Genomic DNA, 13,006 nt, shown 5'->3' on the forward strand with positions numbered 1-13,006 from the left:
TCCCACTCTCCACTGCCTTCCTATTATTTATTTACCCCCACCCCACCCCACATCTTTTTTTAACCATATGCTACAACCATGCCCTCCCCTCAGTATGTTTACCCAGTGACAGGCCTCAGCCTGGTCTGGTCAGTCACAAACCAGTGACAATGCCAGCTCAGCCTCCACCCTAGCAGTGCGGTGACTGGCCACGGCTAAAACACTTTCATCCTGTATGCATCCCCAGCCCAAGTCATACAAAAAGCTATTCATTTGGGCTTCACCCATGCCTTATAATTGTCAAGCTATGTAGTAAAATTGAGGGGTGAGGGCTTTGCTTGTGGTACAGTGGCAGCAAAAGCAGAAATGAGGCTGAAGTCTGGCTATTTATAAACTGGGGCAAAGGATTCAGAGGTTCATGTTTGCCTTTTATGGGTTAATTGCTTGTAACCCACATTTTTGCGAAACAGAGAAAGAAAAAGAAGGAAGAGGAAAGAAGGAAAGAAAAACACCAGTGGTGGGCATTCCACAGGCCAGGCTTTCATTGCTGTGGGTACGATGTCATTGGAATGATGTAATCGGTGCATATCAAGCCCTCATACTGTACATCTTTTCACAGAGTGTATGGAAACAGACACGGTTTGTTTCAGCTGGTCAGGCTGCCCTGTGATTCACACTGAAAGCAAATTAATATCTGATAACATTGGGCTGTGGAGTTCTGTCTGTGCTTTTTGACCTTTGTCTTCGTACTTTCTGTCAACAGGAAAAGGATCGGTTTACACGTGGATATCGACAGGAAGTGGCTCACCTTGTGCCTTCTGTTCAGATGAGGCTTGTGCTATATAGTAGCTTTAAGAGCAAACCACAGTAGCTCTTCTTAACCCCAATGGGAAATCGCACTTTGCATGTAGCAAACCTTCACTGCTTTTACAGAGTGTCCTGCATCTGACAGTTCCCCTATTATTGTAGAACTGCCCTCGGTATTTCCTGTACCTTTCTTCTACTTTGCTGTCTGGGCTGGAAAATGCAGCTCGACGAGTCAAACATGCACACACACACACCAAAAATACAAACACTGGGTGTTAAGCTTCCCCTCCAGACAACAAAAGAACAGACACAGCAACAAGCCCCGAAGGCAACATTAAACCCAGCTTGTCAGCCACTACAATACCCCTCTTCTTTCAATAGAGAGCCATGCTGTGACCAAGCGAGCTGAGCCGTATGTGTTATTCCTCACTTCGACATAGCAGGGTAAAAGATAAGGGGTGAGCACACAGTCGACGTGTGACATCCACAGGAAATGGAAAACTCTGATGTGTGGCCAGCACAGACCAGCCAGGGTGACACGGGGTAAGACAGGTGGTTTACAGATGGAGAATCTGAGCGAGCCACAAACGGCAGAAGAATCCCGAGCTCATCACAAAGATTCAGCCGAGTGTGAGAGCAACAAAAAAACACGGTGTTTATTCTCAGATGGCACGAAGAACCCACGTCTATAGACACAACAGTGTGACTGGCAGAACTAACAAGAAGCAGAAACTCTGATAAGAACTAAACAGAAGACAAAATATTTGTCTCTGCCAAAGAAAACCATCTCCCACATGGGTGTCTTGACATAGGCATACTCTGCTTTTGACAATGATGCATTAATTTTGTTGTGAACTCAGCTGGCACTCTTATGCTGTAGTAATTACTCAGCTCACGAGGCAGGAAAGAGACAAACAGGGGCGTTTTTCACATGTATTTCTGATCAACTTAACAAACCTGGGCAGTTACGTAAAACTAATATGTCTTTCATAGTTCAATGAGGTGGGATGAGGCAAGTTTGGACCAAGCATCCATTAGCTTTATGCTTCAACAGCCTCCATCTACTCAGCTCAGCCTTTATGGTTTTCCATTAGGCGTTACTACCTGGTACCAGCTACCTTCTTAGTGCCTACTCATCCGGGGTTACAAGCTAGCTGAGTTAAGCTGAAAATGTGACATCGTCAGACTGGATGCCACTGATTGGCCAAAGATTGTCATCACTGGATGAGTCACAATAGTGACTCCTTAACATGAATTAAAGCCGGCATCTTTGAAACCTGCAATGAGGGAAATAGCTACACACAAAACAAGACCGTGGTTCAGTGATGAGGCGTAGACCTTTTGCAGCAGGGATACCATCGATGTCCTCTATTGTTGTGTTTGTGTCACATACAATTGACGACACGAGACTTCTGGCAATAATGACCCCACGCACATTGAGGCGGTACTCAACTGTAATAGAAAACGACCAAAAGAAAGTAGAGTCAAGTTGAACCGAGCTGAGGTACTATTGGAAAAGAGGTAAAAGAGCTTCACCATCTGACCTGATGCTCTTTGACAGATCGACATCCCCCTGAGCGAGGCTTTGGGAGGGCTTCTTTTCACTGTGGCTGTTTTCCAGATCAAATACCCTGCTTGAGATTTTCTTCCTTCTAACAAGCGATAATGTTGCCATCAGGGTGTGACAACTAATTATGGTTTGTTGTTTTCCCGGCTGCTTAGAGCCAACAGAAACTCACCTCAGGCTGCTACTGAGCTGTACAGTGGCAGCAAGAGAGATGACCAATGAGGCTTGGAGCAACGATGCCCTGACGAATGCTGCTGCTGCTGCTGCTGGTGGTCAGTGTGTGGGTAGTGAGGGTCAGAGACTGGGCAATATGGATATGTGGAGCTGTATAAATGGAGAAAACATGACGATAGAAGATAAAGACGAGTCAGAAACACTGACGAGAATGCTAGAAAAAGAGGAGGAATTAAAGTCTTTAGGCCAATACATCGTCTTCATTTGCGTAGCTCTCCACCTACATGCAGGATAGAGAGTGGGATGACACATATTTAACCAACACAAAGGCTATGGGGATGCACTTGCATGCAGTCCTGCAGTGTAGTAATTGGGTAAAGGGTTGGCCTGAACTGGAAAGACAACAGTCTCACCAGAGTTCACCAAAAGGAGGAAGAAAAGCAAAAAAACAAAGTCTGCTTTTCCCCCCTCTGCTAAAGCAAAGATAAAGGACTACCACAAACACGAGCAATAGTGGCCTTTGTTTGTAGCTTTTCCACATATTTTTGAAACTGGTCCCGAATACCAGCAAACAGCTTGAACAGGCAGATGTGCGTCTGCAAAGCCCAGCACAGCTCTAAATCAGAACCGCTCTTTAAAAGAGAGACATAAAGATTGGGTATCCGAGGGATGCAACCACGAGAGGGTGAAATATCAGAATGCTCTGCTTCTCGTACGCTCTTACACGTTTTGATTTATTCAGAGAGCCAGAAGCAGCTCCAATATAAAGCAACATATCTTCAATCCAGCGCTTGTAGTTCCCAGACCTGGAGAGAACGAGCGAGCTGGTGACCTTGGTATATTACGAGAGGCCCTCCACTCCTAAATCTCCTCTCTGTAGATGTAGCCTTGACTTGTCTAATAGAAAACACTCCTACTGCACTGACATCACAGAGGCGTCAAGCCAGAAAGGGATAAAATTCACAATCTCAGCCCATACATTAATTATACCGTTCATTTAGCCAAGCGTTATCGCACCGTTCCCCTCACCTCTATTCTCACATTAACAGAAATAACCAGAAATGAAAAAGCTCGCAGCAGCAACAAGAAATATAGCAAGCACCCCAAAAAGACTAATACATGAAAATGTGTTCATATTTGTGTGTTAAGGCTTGTGAGGCATAAACACCATTAAAAAACTGCAGCTACTCATTTTAACAGTATCTTCCTCTCTTTTTTTTGCTTTCCTTCCAGTCACAGAAAGCATGAAATTAAGTCTTAACAGAGTTGTTTTTAACCAATACATAAATCAAAGAAAATTCAGACTTCATAATAATTGCTCAAATTGACTTTTAGAAACAGAAGAACGATGAAGACAGATAAACCCACAAAAACACAACAACACTGGAAATGAAGGGTGAAATAGATTTGCGGGTTTCTCACCTCAATTCTAATTCACTCTTCTACAAAAAATGCAAGATTTTTAAAGGACATTTTTGGGTAATTCCTTTAAGCAAGCTCTGCTGGATTTACAGAGAGGTCTCATAAAGAGTTCCCAAAGAAAACTAAGAGAGCTCTCAAGCTCTTGTTAAATTTACTGAGGGACCTGTAAGGACTTCTCGGGACTTTGCTACCTTCTATCTTGTCCAATAACTGTTGAGCTTAAAACATGCAGCCCTGAAAAGCCGTTTTCCAACATGCCCTTAAACTTTTAACAATGTCACTTGACGAGCGGCACATGTGAGAATATTAAACGGTCTTTAACCTGCCAGCTTCTTAGGACGAAGTCTATGTGACATGTAATTGCACCCTTGTGAGAATAGCACGGGTGAACGGGCGTCCTTCCTCATGCACACTCTGTCCAGGTAGCCCTCGTCACTTTAAACCACAGTACTTCCACTAGCGGGAATCCTTCTGAAGTGGTCATTTTATGGAGTTAAAGTGTCAAAATGGGTGAAGTAAAAAGTAGAATAATAGAAAACTTTGGTTTCTATTATTCTACTAAAAAGTACTCTACTTATTGCAGCACATAACACTCTCAGACCCAATAAAGGACTGTTTAAAGAACTGCTGAACTCTATGCAGCAGAACTTAATGTTTTCCTTACATTACTTTACCGTAATAAAAACTTGCACCAGCACCAACAATGAAACAGAAGGGCCACAATCAGTCTGGTCAGAAATTTGGGTTTGTTACGCTGCATGTGGATAAAGTAGCATGGAGCCGCTAGCCTCAAGCAGACAGAGGTCTAGGAGGTTTAATACCAACCGAGTATTTAAATAATCCCCAGGTTCCACGCAGCTCCCTCTGTATCCAAAAGGCCTTTATTTATGCTTTTTTTTCCCACTTACGCAATAGTTTTCCAAAACCAGTGCTGATATTTGCAACTGGTGGGGCTCCTCTTTAAAGAGTTTACATCAGATGAAAGTCAAATAAATGCGTCAATAATTTTTCGGTATTTTAGTACGATGAAGTGTTTGCCTTTTATGTGCAAAGCAAACAAGTTCATAAAAGTCTCTCTCTCGACTTCCACAAATCTAACATCAAAAGGATAATAAAAAATCAAAAGCACAGTTCGGGGAGAGCAGCGCTGAAAACTAGGGCACTTCCATCAAGTCACGCTCACTTAAGATCCAAGTGGACAAGACACTTAGGGGCACATTTAAGAACCTAAATCCTCGAGTTTTTATCACTGAGAATAAGAAATGCACTTCTTAGCTTGGTAACGGTCTTTATTTTTTTTGTGGATAATAGGTTTTTTAACCATTAGGCAGGTCGAATTAGTGAGTAGTGGAGTAAATGTACAGTGTGGATTGTCTTCTCTTTTTGCAGGCTGTCCAAATAGGTACCAAGGGCACCTACCGGCCAGATATACCTAAAGAGATTTACATTCCCAACTTTGATTCCTTTTAAATTACTGAGATCAGGACTCAGCAGTGACTTGTGTGTTCCTCAGTTAGTGTTGGCATATCATATTTTTATGGATTGACAGAAAGAGGGAACAGAAGTATTGATACAACCATCGATATATGGACACCAAAAGACACATTAGGTGATGACCTGTAATATTAAACACCACCCAAAGGGCTCAGAGACACACAGGGGGGAAAAAAGCTATAATTAGTTTACAACATAATAAAACCTGGTTGAAGCACCTGGGTCATACTGACACACCAGCAGCTGTGAAAATGACTCAGACGAGCAGTGGAGAGAAATAAAAACTGACACAGCAGAGAATTTTGCAAATCTTTGCAGCACCTGTGCACACATGCCATAATTCATGCATCGAGTGATGCTGAAAACACACAGCACGTGAGGACGATCCAACTACAGCAGGCCCTAATGCCTGCTCACAGCTGGGCCATCTGAAAAAGTGGCCAGCTATAAATGTAAAATCATCTCGAGCCTCTCGCACAGCTAAGTGGGGATATAGTAGACAGAGAGGCTATCTATTCGTTTATCCTACTGGGTCAGTAGGCTCTAAGCCTGAGAGCCTCTTAGCTAAGAGATGCTAAATACCACAAACACAGAGCAAGAGAGCTGGCTAACCTCTCACTCAGTATTTACAGAGCTCTGCGGCAGTACCACGGCTGGAATGCAGCGGGCAGAGCGAGCATACAGAGGGATCCATATCAGTTTCTGGGTCATCTAGGGCCGCTTTGTGCCACATGAAGTCTAGACTTAGACCGAAAAATTCACCAGTGGATGCTCTCCGCTTAAACCGATTCATATTCTCAGAATGGATGGGCTCGGAGTTACACAAGCCCAACCAAGGTTAAGGGTCAAAACGTACCCACAAGCGTGTTGCCTTATGCAACCACCAGACATCACGGTTTGTTGTAAAAAACAATAAGAATCTCCCTCAGTTTTTTCTCATTTACTCTCATCGAGTTGATCAGCTCTGAACTTCGCCCGAAGCAACAATCAGTAAAGTAAAGAGCAGAACATGGCAGCAGTACCGATGAGATCTCTTCTCACCCATCTATGTCTGATTGGCTGTCTGGCACCTCCCCACTGCACCTTCAGTACCTACGTACTGTTTTAATTAACTTCATACCATAGGGAGCAATTATGCAAGGCAACATTCAACTAATTTGGAACTGCAAATTAATCTCCCCTGAAGCTGTACAATGACAGGCCTATCTATGACTAGTGGAAGCAAGGATAACAGCAAGGATTTTTTTTTTTAAAGGGACTTTTTGTTTTAATAATAATGTTAAACGTCTATTAAAAAGGCATAGACAGTTGTGAAGCTTTTTTTTAACCTCATATTTCATGACCGCGCTAATATGTTTTTGCTCGAAAACACATGCCTTTTACTATATTTACGCAATCCTGCATTTCAGAACTCCCAAAACGGAGACTTTTGGAAATGCTACTTCCTTTGTTTCAGTTTGAGAATTCCAGGATTGAGTTTTACTGGCGTCACACAGAAGCAGAGAGTCTTTGGACAGAATGACAGAGACCGATGGGGTCTTAATAGTCAGTTTGTGTCCTGCATTTTCACGAGTTCACTGTACCTGAACGGCAGCTCACAGTAATAGACCGAGATTGCTTCTGAACAGGTGCTAAAAGCCCTCGTGGGATAAAGATCGCTTCAGTTTTAAAAGCGTTGTTTTTGGAACAACTTGCATTTACGTGGTTGCGGCTTAAGATGAACAAGCAGTAAGCTCGGGATACATCAGGGAGAAAACAATTTACATACCTCGGCTTCCCTTGGGGAGCAACAACGGAGAGTGAAAAAGTAGATTGGGGGGGGGTGCAACGTGAGAGTGCGCAGCTGAGAGGAAACTGCAAGAGACGGATTGCATGTGTGAGAAAGGAAGCATAAGCGAGGGAGCAAGCTAATAAGAAAAAGGCGAGGGGGGGTTGTCAGACGTGAGGAGTAGGAAATTAGCAGGGTTGCACTTGAGGAGGTGGTGAGAAGATGCCAAACAGTAGGGAGCGTCAAATGGGTACAGAGAAGGATCTCACATGTGATGCAAGTCAAAGAGGCGAGGGCAGGCACCCATCCTCTCCCCAAATGCCTCTCCATCTCAGCCTCTGTGTACTAATCTGATTTCCTGGATTATATTTCAGGATTTTAAAAAAAAGAAAAAAAAAGCCCCAAGTACTCAATTTTAATTCCATCAGTTTGTTTGGTGACTCACTGCTGCCGCATTTCATCATCCAACTTTGTTTTGCTCTTGTGTTGCAACACTCCATTTCTACTGCTGATTTTTAAAACCCTGCAGAGCTAAAGAAATATTTACTCGGGCGAGGGGAGCTAACAAGAAATGAAGGTTTGCCGCGGCTGATAAAAACTTAAGCACACGGGTCCCTCGTGTGAACGTAAACCTGAAATATGACTCTGCTGGATCAACACGGTGAACCTCACAGCCAGGGTTGATGGGGCTACAGGTAGCGCTCTGTTCCCCAGTATGGCTCATAAATGGCCTTCTTTGAGTGGTAAAGCTGTGCCAGACCTCTGCTGAAAATCTGTAACTCACAGTCATAAGAAGTCACGGGGTGCATAATATTCTTATGGACATTATTACTGGAAAAACAACTCCACTGAATCCCTTCTGGTCAAGTTCTGCATCTCCGGTGTAATGACTGCGTGTGTCCCAGTGCTTTTGCTTCTAGGCTACAATCTCGCCATGACACGATGACGCCAACATGCTTGCGGTTCCATCACAACAGGGACGTCTTTGGCGGCTAACGGGGCGTATAAACGAGCTCTCACTCTGCCAGAAGTTGCCCAGAGGAGCAGAGGGTCCGAACGCAGACAACAGCGCAGACCCAGGGCTGCACGATGACTGATGCGATGAGGACAGCGCCGAGACACGCCGAGCTGTCTGCTGTTGAGGTCTTTTTAGAACAGCTACAGATTGAAGTGAGGGAGGAATAATGAAACGGTGGTTACAAAAGTGGGATTCGTGGCATCAAATTGGTAGATTTTCTCATCTTCAGCACTGATTCCATCCGCCTCGTCTTATCTCACAGGTTTAAAAGCATTGTCAGGGAAGCATTATGGGACTGTTTCTCGTTTCACTGCAGGGAAAACACAGTGCGATGGATTTGAAGCTGCACATCGGAATCAAGTCACAGCGATCCTGTTACAGGAGGTTATTTCAGATTTAACATCCATTACATCCCTTTAGTCTATGGACTCTGAGTCTGTTTTTCACTGATTTCTACCTATTCGTCGTGTACTCTCAATCACAGCATGAGGTGTTGAGATAATAATCACTCCAATCCACACATATCTGCTTATGAATTTATAGAATCTGCAGACAAGAGACAAGATTTCAGTGCCAGAAGTTTTTCTTTTTTTGGGTTTGGCTGCAAACAGTAAATAATCTGTAGGGAGAACTAAAAAATAAATACATGCACCGGAAGAATCAAAGTCGCAAAATCATCAGCTATCCTTTGATTGGCATTTAGGCTTTTAATTACTTTGAGTAATGCATTTGGATTCGTTATTAAATTATGACCACCGCACACAACAGGAAGCTTTGGGCCCAATACGTCCAGATATCCGACGGCTACGCTGGAAGAACATTTGATATCATATTTTAATGAAATCAAAATTGATATACATCTCACATTAGCTGATCTACTCCACAGTCTTTCCTCGTAAGAGCAATTTGGAGACGAAATGCTTGGGAATGATGCACCCAGCCCCTGTGTTGTTTATCAACAATATTAATATACTTTCTGCTGTAATGAAGAAGAAGGGGAGCTACTTAGGGCCAAATCTTTGCAAACAGAGGTCTAATGTGGTCTAACGTCTTGTTTCTTTCCACAAGAGTAAGGCAGGAAAACAAAGCAGAAGGTTATTAAATCAGCAATGACGAAAAACTGATTAACTACTGTCTTTCTACCCAAAGAAATTGGATATCCAGCCAGTGCAAGGGGAGGAGTGACAACAGATTCTTCTTCTTCATTTTTTTTATTTTTTTTTTTGAGGGACAAGACTAATCAGAAGTTTGGGAAACAACACTCATTAAAACGCATTGATTTGACAGGGGAGGTCAGGTGAAAACACACCGGAAGTGAAAAGAGAGAAGTGAAGGAGACAGCTTTAAAGGGTGTGAGTGAAGCTCATGTTGGTATCGCAGGTTCTGATTCGTTTTGAGGATAGCAGAGAGCTTCTGCATGCATCAGAGGCTGTCCGGCTTCTTCTCTCCCTCCTCTCGCCTAATCACAGGCCCGCGGTGTGGCCAGCGTGCAGGGCTGGAGTTACACACCGCGCACAATTAAAGCAGCTCTTTAATTAAGGGGGGGGGGAGACGTACAGCTTTTTCCTTCTTCTTCCTTTTTTTCTGCATTTAGCCATCAGCAGCATGCACTTCCATCACACAAGCCGGGCAAAGCAGAGACCTCGGCTGCTTCTTAGCTGTATATCTGCCGCAAACACGCAACTTGCAGCGTTGCTGTGCACTTGTTTCAAAAAAGGGGAAAAACAAGAAACTAAACCGAGGACAAAGCCTGGATTTGCTGGCACTTTCATTTATGCATCGCAGTTCAACATGCATGTTTGCGAGAGAGAGAGGGAGCAGTGATGCTTAAAAAAAAATCCAAAAAAAAAATCAGAAAGAGCATGTCAATAAAAGAACAGCGCCCGGAGCCGCTGTGAGGCCACCGAAAACAAAGTAGCGACAGGCAGGAGGAGAGAGCCGTGAGCGCAGGAACACTCGCTGCCTCGCTCCGGCGTAACGCACAGAGACTCGGGCATGCCGTGGCGAGAGCGCAGCGAACACACAAAAACACTGCGAGCCACCCCCCAGGAACATTTAGCGCCACAACGCGAAGGAAGTGAGACGGAATTTCAGCAACATCAACATTTCTGCAGGAAGAGGGAAACGAGGCTTTCACCAACCTGACGACGCGAGGACGCTTCTTCCACTAAAAGGCGCCGATGTCCGGAGTTGTGTGTGTGTTGTGAGTGAGAGAGAGAGAGTGTGTGTGAGAGCGTGTCACTCACTGGTGTTTCCTCTCCTTCTCTCTCTCTCTCTCTCTCTCTCCTCTGCCGTAGAGATAGTGCTGATGTTTCCACTTCCTCTTTTCTTCTGCCGTCTGCTGGCTGGCTTGTGTTGCCAAACAGAGGATGCACGAATGCATGACAGCAGCAAAACTCAAGCAGCCGCTGGTGAACAGGAGGAAGGGGACTTTTTGGTAATTATTTATTTTTCTACAGGATGGAAAATCGTTATTTTACTATTTTAGCCATAAAGCTTAGCTCGGTTTGGTTAATAACAGTTTTAAGTGCAGTGCCAACATACAGAAAGGGAAATGAAAACTTTATTCTTGTTTTACAGAGTATTTCTGAGAGGAAACCTTCACTCTGTAAAAGTAATCCTCTCCTCATTTTCCCTCTGTCAATTTATTTAACTAAACATGTAGTGAGGGAGCGTGTGGTGACAGTGGTGTGTATGGGTGTGTGTAGGTGTATGTTGGATAAGGATGCAAGAGCAAAATCACCTAACAGGAATATCAGGATCACAGAAAACTGGAAGCTGAAGAAGCAGGAAGCACCTTTTCTTATGAGGCCTTCAAAATATGTGCTATAAAGATTAATTTATCATCCCCAAAGCATTTGATATCAGCGTTGGATTAGGTTAATTGCAAGATAAGCAAGAAGATGACCATCCCAGTTTGATTTTTGTTCATCGGTTATAACATTCTTGCACAGTAAAGCACACTTTCCAAGAAAATGAAAACAAATGGTGTGTATTTGATGTATTTTCTTCTTCTCTAATTTATATTTGTTACTGTTTGTTTATACTCCTAGATGCAGGGCAATCAAAAATGACATTAAAACCCAATATGGATCATGTGTAAAGGCATATGTGTAGGCTATCTGGAAGTTATTAAAAAGAGTAAAAAACAGGCTGGAAGAAAACACTGATTAGAGAAGAAAAGAGCAGAACACAATAGTCTGTGTTACATCATATACTTAAATGTTACTTCATGCTCTTGCTGATTTTCCCTGATGTCTTTAGTAACTACGATCCTTAAAAAAACACATCATTCTTGATAAAGAAGGGACTGTCTCCTCAAGAGGACTAAATGTACTTTGCAGTTCATCATTAATGACTTTGCACAGAGAATTTACAAGGCTGAAAATAAATACACGCTTATGTTTCGGCTGAGAATAATTTAGGAAAAAATGAAATATTAGAAAGGACTTCTGCCTCCCCGAGTGAGCCTACACCAACATGACAAATGGTGGGCCTGCTACGGCAACGACTGAACAGATTATACCTGACAAACAACTCAAATCCGAAGGAGACGTCTATTTTTTTTTCACAGTAACTGATGAAACAAAAGCAGATCGGCCTTCAGTCTCTCGGGAAAGGAAAGGCAAACGGGAACAGTGCTTTCAATAATTCATGGTTATTGAATGTCCTCCTGTTTGGAGGGTGGGATTATGACCTTCTAGTGTTACTTTATGTCTGGGAGCATAATGTTACAGGCACTCTGTAAAGACTGCAGCATCTCCGAGCCACGGCGTCCCTTTAATTTTGATCGTTAATTACCTGCTGTGCTTGGTACCAGAATGAGTGGCATTTGTGGCTGAAAGAGAAAAAGAGCGTGTGGCAGGCAGCTCTGCAGCTCGTCCTCGTCTCCACTCAGCGGGAGCAGCAGCAGGAGGATTAATACAGGAGCCCTGTTCGTCCTGGCAAACAATCTGGAGCGACACACCCAACAGAAATCTCTTAGTCCCTCATTCTGTTTATTTTTCTCTCTGCGAAAAACACAGGATGCAAAACTCGGCCCGTTTAAATGGCAGCCCGCGTCCTCGACTTCACACCCAATCTGACTCCATAAATAGGCTGCGAGGACAGGCACACCTGACCCAAAAATATAAGAGGAAGAAAACAGATATTTTTATGTGTTTTTCAAGATGCGTCAACACATTTTGTTTTTCTGTGCAAGCATACAGATTTGACTCCGATAATAAATCTTTGTTTGACCTATGAATGCTGCGTGAGCACACTCAGCATGCTTGATATGGTATGTAATATATTATAAACAGCACTTACTGCTGCTTTTCTTTTGGGGAAGCAAACAAAAGCATTCTTTTATCCCTCTGAGTTATTTGCGTCATTCGGTCACTGTGACCTTTGGATCCCCGACTCTAACTTGAGAGGGCTCAAGAGCAAATCGAAGGGCTCAGAGATGAGGTCATATTTTCATCTTCTATTTCGCCATATAGCTTTAAGACAGCCCACACTCCTAAAAAAGCATTGCATGATGCATTCAATCAAGTGGAGACTCACAGTGCAAGCCGGTAAAACTGCAGAGTCACTCTCATTTCTGGTGTTGCACTCAGAAGGTAAGCACTGGACTGATTTCTTTTTATAGATGTCAGTTGTCACTTGTGTAACTCGCTCTGATTTGGACACATCCTGTTTCACAAACAGTGGGCCAACCTCCATTCATCTGCGTGTCTGGTGTGAAACTTTAATGTCATATCAGATAACACTATCAAAACAGAGGGAAGCCTTGGTG

General features: G+C 43.4%; 1 protein-coding gene across 1 annotated transcript in view; it reads right to left on the reverse strand.

The window, feature by feature from the left end:
- The window catches only part of elmo1 (engulfment and cell motility 1 (ced-12 homolog, C. elegans)), a 99,605-nt gene extending 89,108 nt beyond the window's left edge, over positions 1 to 10,497 (reverse strand). Inside the window, exon 1 of the mRNA XM_019350795.2 lies at positions 10,371 to 10,497. The gene's annotated coding sequence lies outside the window, so the exon portion shown is untranslated. The remainder of the gene's footprint in view (positions 1 to 10,370) is intronic.
- Positions 10,498 to 13,006: the final 2,509 nt, after the last annotated feature.

Source organism: Oreochromis niloticus, linkage group LG22 (assembly GCF_001858045.2).
Source record: "Oreochromis niloticus isolate F11D_XX linkage group LG22, O_niloticus_UMD_NMBU, whole genome shotgun sequence".
Classification (NCBI taxonomy): Eukaryota; Metazoa; Chordata; class Actinopteri; order Cichliformes; family Cichlidae; genus Oreochromis; species Oreochromis niloticus.